General features: G+C 35.7%; 1 protein-coding gene across 1 annotated transcript in view; it reads left to right on the top strand.

The window, feature by feature from the left end:
• ACOXL (acyl-CoA oxidase like) overlaps window positions 1-5690 on the top strand; it is a 288084-nt gene that overhangs the window by 114868 nt on the left and 167526 nt on the right.

The raw sequence follows: 5690 nt of genomic DNA, 5'->3' as shown, positions 1-5690 counted from the left end.
ATATTGATGAAGTCTAATTTATCCTTTTTTGGTCCTTTCTGGTTATTGCTTTCTATGTCTTTTCTAAGACATCTTTATAATGATAGCTTTAGAACAAGTCTTGACATCAGCTAGTAAATCTTGCCTTACAGAAACAAAAAGAAATATCAGAGAATATTATGGGCAATGGTATGCCAAAAAATTAGATAACCTGTATGAAATGGATGAAGTCCTAGAAAATAAACAATTACCAAAAAAAAAAAAGAAATACAGAGAAAATCTGAATAAACCTATAACAAGTAAAGAGATTGGATTAATAATTTTAAAGTTTCCCACATAGAAAAGCCCAGGCTACCATAGCTTTATGGGTGAATTCTACCTAACATTTAAATAAGGATATCAGTTTTTCATAAAATCTTTCAAAGCATAGAAGAGGAGAAAACACTTCTCACCTTTTTCTTTGAGGTTACTATTATTCAATACAAAAATGAGGCAAAGCCATTGGACTGGCTAAAGCCTCCACTACCACCACGACATGAGTCACATTGAGTAGCAGTGGTGACAGGGTATATCCTCTCTTTTTCTCAACTGTAGGAGGAAAGCAGATAGGCTTTTAGCATTAAGTATGAATGTTTACTGCAGAAGTTTTTTTTGTTGTTGTATTTATTTTATTTTATTTTATTATTTTTTTTAGAGACAGAGCAGAATCTCACTTTATTGCCCTCAGTAGAGTGCCATAGTGTCACAGCTCACAGCAACCTCCAACTCCTGGGCTTAAGCGATTCTTTCGCCTCAGCCTCCTAAGTAGCTGGGACTATAGGAGCCCACCACAACGCCTGGCTATTTTTTTTTTGTTGTTGTAGTTTGGCCGGGGCTGGGTTCTAACCCACCACCCTCGGTGTATGGGGCTGGCTCCCTCCCCACTGAGCCACAGGTGCTGCTCTGTTTTTATTTTTGTTTTGATGCCTTTTATGAGATTGAGAAAATTCTCTTCTACTTCTAGTTGGCTGAGCATTTTTTTCATAGTGTTTAAGATTTTTCTCTTTCATTCTATTAGTGGAGTGAATTGCATTGATTACTTTTAAAATCTTGAGCTAAATTTGCATTCTTTGAAATTCTTGGTCATATGTGTTATAATGTTTTTGTATTAATGGATTTAATTGGCTAATATTTTGATAAGGATTTTTATATCAATGTTCATGAAGAATATTGATTTATAATTTTCTTTCTTTGAAGTTTCCTTGTAAGACTTTGATATCATTCTTCTGGATAGATACCTAGTAATGGGATTGCAGGATCAAATGGTATGTCAACTTTTAGTTCTTTGAGGATTCTCCATACTTCTTTCCAAAAAGGTTGTGTTAGTTTGCAATCCTGCCAGCAGGGTAGAAGTATTCCCCTCTCTCCACATCCACACCAGCATCTGCAGTTTTGGGACTTTGTGATGGGAGCTAATCTTATTGGGGTTAGGTGATATCTCAGAGTGGTTTTGATTTGCATTTCTCTGATGATTAAAGATGATGAACATGTGTTTTTTGGCCATTTGTCTGGCATCTCTGGAGAAGTTTCTGTTCAAGTCTCTTGACCACTCATAGAGGGGGTTGTTTGCTCTTTTCTTATTGTTTAATTTGAGTTCTTGTTAGATTCTAGTTATCAGGCATAACATGCAAAACTCTTGCCATTCTGAAGACTATTTGCTTTGGTTATGGTACCCTTAGCTGTGCAAAAGTTTTTTTGCTTAATCAAATCTCAGTTATTTATTTTTGGTGTTGCTGCAATTGCCAGGAGTTGGGGGGGGGGGGAACTTCCTTATAAAGTTTTTCCCCAGGCCAATATCTTCAAGTGTTTTCACCACACTCTCTTCTAGAATTTTTATTTTTTTGTGTCTTAAATTTAAATCTTTTATCCATCAAGAATCAATTTTTGGGCTCGGCGCCTGTGGCTCAAGTGGCTAAGGCACCAGCCACATACACCTAAGGTGGCGGGTTCGAATCCAGCCCAGGCCTGCCAAACAACAATGATGGCTACAACCAAAAAATAGCTGGGCGTTGTGGTGGGTATCTGTGGCCCCAGCTACTTGGGAGGCTGAGGCAGTAGACTCACTTGAGCCCAGGAGTTGGAGGTTGCTGTGAGCTGTGATGCCATGGCAGTCTACCCAGGGGGATAGCTTGAGGCTCTGTCTCTAAAACAAACAAACAAAAAAAAGAATCAATTTTTGTCAGTGGTGAGAGGTGTGGGTCCAGTTTCAGTCTTCTGCATGTGGATAACCAGTTCTTCCAGCACCATTTGTTAAATAAGGATTCTTTTCCCCAGTGCATATTTCTGTTAGGCATATCAAAGATCAAATATGTGTGATCAGATATGTGGCTGGGTTCATATCTAGATTCTCTATTCTGTTTCATAGGTCTATGTCTCTATTTTTGTGCCATGCTGTTTTGATCACTATACACTTATAATATAACCTGGACTCTGGCAATGTGATGCATTTTACCACAGAGATATTTGCACTAGAATATTGTGGCTTAATTCATAATTGTGAAGTTGCGGAAGCAACCAAACACCCATCCACCCATGAATAGATCAACAAATTGTGGTATATGTACACTATGGAATACTATTCAGCCATTAAAAAAGATGGAATCTAATGTACTCAATCAATACTAATATGAAGCCAGTAGATGATCTTATACATGCCCACATAAGAGAAAAACTCAAATAAATTCAAGGTGGGAGGAGGTGGAACAAGGGAGTAGGGAGGGTGAGGAGTGGGAAAGGTGGGAGGTGGGGTGGGTGTGCTCTCACTTACTGGAGGGATTCTACCTAACAAATACAAACATTGTAAACTAATTCTTTGTACTCTCAAATTAACCTGAAACAATAAAAGAAAAAAGTTTAAAAAAAAAGAATTTCTTTTTTTAAGGAGTTGTGTGAGATCAATATTATTTCTTCCATAAATATTTGATGGTATGTACTATGATATCATTGGGCATGGTTTTTTTTTTTAAATTGGAAGACTTTTATAATTATCCTATTAATTTTTTTTAAACAAATATGATAGTCTTTGTGTTGCCAATTTCTTTTTTTTTGAGACAGAGTCTCACTATGTCACCCTGGGTAAAGAGCCCTGTTATCATAACTCACAGCAACCTCCAACTCCTGGGCTCAAGCGAGTCTCCTGCCTCAGCCTCCCAAGTAGCTGGGACTGCAGGCACCCACCACAATGCCCGGCTATTTTGTTGTTGTTGTTGTAGTTGTTATCATTGTTTGCCAGGCCCTGGTGTATGTGGTCGGCACCCTAGCCTCTGAGCTACAGGTGCCGAGCCAGTGTTGCCAATTTCTTCTCAATTTGGTTAGCCTTGGTTAGCCTGTATTAAAGGAATTTGTTCATTTCTGCTAATTTGTAAAACTTATCTTAATTACAAATAATACTTTTTCTTATTAATATGAATGTCTATAGGAACTGTGGCAATGTCTCCTCTTTTATTCCTGATAGAATTTTTGGCTTCCCTCTTTTCTTCTTGGCCAGTTGTATTTATCAGTCTAGTTCAATGGGTCTCAACCTTCCTAATGCTGTGATGTATTTTCATTGTTACAAAGGGGTCATGACCCACAGGTGAAGAACCACTGGAGTTAATCTTTTCAAAGAACCTATTTTTGCCTCAATGCTTTTCTTAAGTTTTTGTCCATTTTCTAGATTAGTGATTTAAAATCTTACCTTGGTTATTTTCTCACTTCTACTCGCTCAGGTTCTTTTCCTACCTTCTGAATGTGGAAGCCTAGATTATTGATCTTAAACATTTTTTTCTTTTTAAAATAAAAATTTGAGACTTTCTCCAATAATTGTGCTAGCAAATCTTTGACCCCTGGGCTATTCAAAAGTGTGTGGTTTAATTTCTAAATATTAGGAGATTTTTTTCAGATATCATTTTGTTACTTATTTTTAATTAAATTCTACTTTGATTAAAGGAAAAATTCTCTATTATTTTAACCTTTGGAAAATTGAGGCTTAATGGGCACTTAAAAATATGTGATAAACCCTTGTTGGATATAGGTTCTAAAAATGTAAATTAGGTCAAGTGGTTAAAGTGGTTTTGAAATATTCTATACCCTTATTGATTTTTTGTTTACTTATTTTATCAATAACTGCCAGAGGAATGTTAAAATCCTTAGCAATGATTGTGAGTTTGTCTCTTATTTTTTTCTGTTAGTTTTGCTTCTTGTATTTTAAGCTTTGTTACTTGCGCATAAAGATTTGGGGGTTATGATGCCTTCTAGAGGAATTTAGCTTCCCATACTTGTTAAATATTTTTCCTCATTTCTGATAATGTTTCTTTTCTTGAAGTCTGCAGCATTTCCCAAAAGTCACACCTAAAGGGTCCATACATAGGGAAAATGGGAAGTTGTAGCTAAATGTACCTTTATTTATAAAATAGTCATTACAGAATTTTACAGAATATTTACAAAATATTCTCTATATGTTGGCCGCCTCTTTGTAAATTTTTCTAAGACTATTTTGTAAATAAATGCAGACTTAGCTATAATTTCCCTATTTTTCCTATGTATGGTGACTTTGGGAATGACTTTTGGGATACCCTACACTTTCTTTGTTATTAATATAGATATGCCACTTTTCTTATGCCTAATGTTTCCATCGTATGCCTTTTTACATCATTTTATTTTTAACGTGTTATTGTATCAATCTATGCGTGTTGTTGTGGAAATTTTTCTAAGCTGCATAGAGTGAGCTCTTCCTTTTTATCCAGTCTGATAATCTTTTAATTTGGGGTGTTTAGCATATTTTTACTGACTCTAATCACTATGGTTGGGTTAAGTCCACCATTTTGCTAATTGCTTGGCATTTGTTCAGTCTTTTCTTGTTTTCTTCATTCCTCCTTTGCTTCCTTTTTGGAGGTTATGGATAATTTTTTTAGTGTTCCATTTTATCTCCTCTCTTGGCTTTTACCTGTACTTGTCTGCCTTTTCTCTTTCCTAGGGAACACTCAGTATTCTAATATGCACAGTACCTTGTCTGCTTTGAATTGCTGTTTCACCCCTTTATGCATATTGTAAGCCTACAAAAATATAGTTCCATTTATCTATTTCTGCCCTTTGTGCAATTATTCTTATAGATTTTACTAATATGTATATTAGAAATCAAGTCTTTAATTATTTGTTATTTACCACTTTGAAAGTATACTGGCCACCTATTTTGTTTGGACTGGTATGATGTTTTCTCATCAGTCATACTGAGGTTATGGATTTTTTAGAATAAAACATAAAATGATGTACCCTTCTTATCACATCATGTTCTGGATACATGATATCAATGTATCTTATTTCTGGTGATGGTAAGTTTGATGGCTCAGTTAAGGTAGTGCTAGCTAAGTTTCTCCATTCAACAGTTACTATCTTTCCCTTTCTGTACTCTAAAAATGAGTCACTAAGTCCAGTCCACACTCAAGAGGAGGGAAATTAAGTTCCTCCCCCTGGAGGACATATTTTGGGGGAAATACTTTGAGGCTTTCTATAAGTATTCTGTTTCTCCTAAAGTCATACCCAATAATTTAAGCATTCATCAATGGCTCTTATCTGCAGCAATTATTATTATTATTATTATTTTTTTATTGAATGGTAACTATGTACATTAATGCACTTCTGGGGTACAGTGTGGGGTTTTCACATGCAATCTGAAATACTTCCATCAAACTGGT

This window comes from Otolemur garnettii, unplaced genomic scaffold, assembly GCF_000181295.1.
Source record: "Otolemur garnettii isolate 467f Iridium unplaced genomic scaffold, OtoGar3 scaffold00148, whole genome shotgun sequence".
Classification (NCBI taxonomy): domain Eukaryota; kingdom Metazoa; phylum Chordata; class Mammalia; order Primates; family Galagidae; genus Otolemur; species Otolemur garnettii.
The sequence above is the reverse complement of the archived record's forward strand: the minus strand, read 5'-3'. Positions and strand labels throughout refer to the sequence as shown.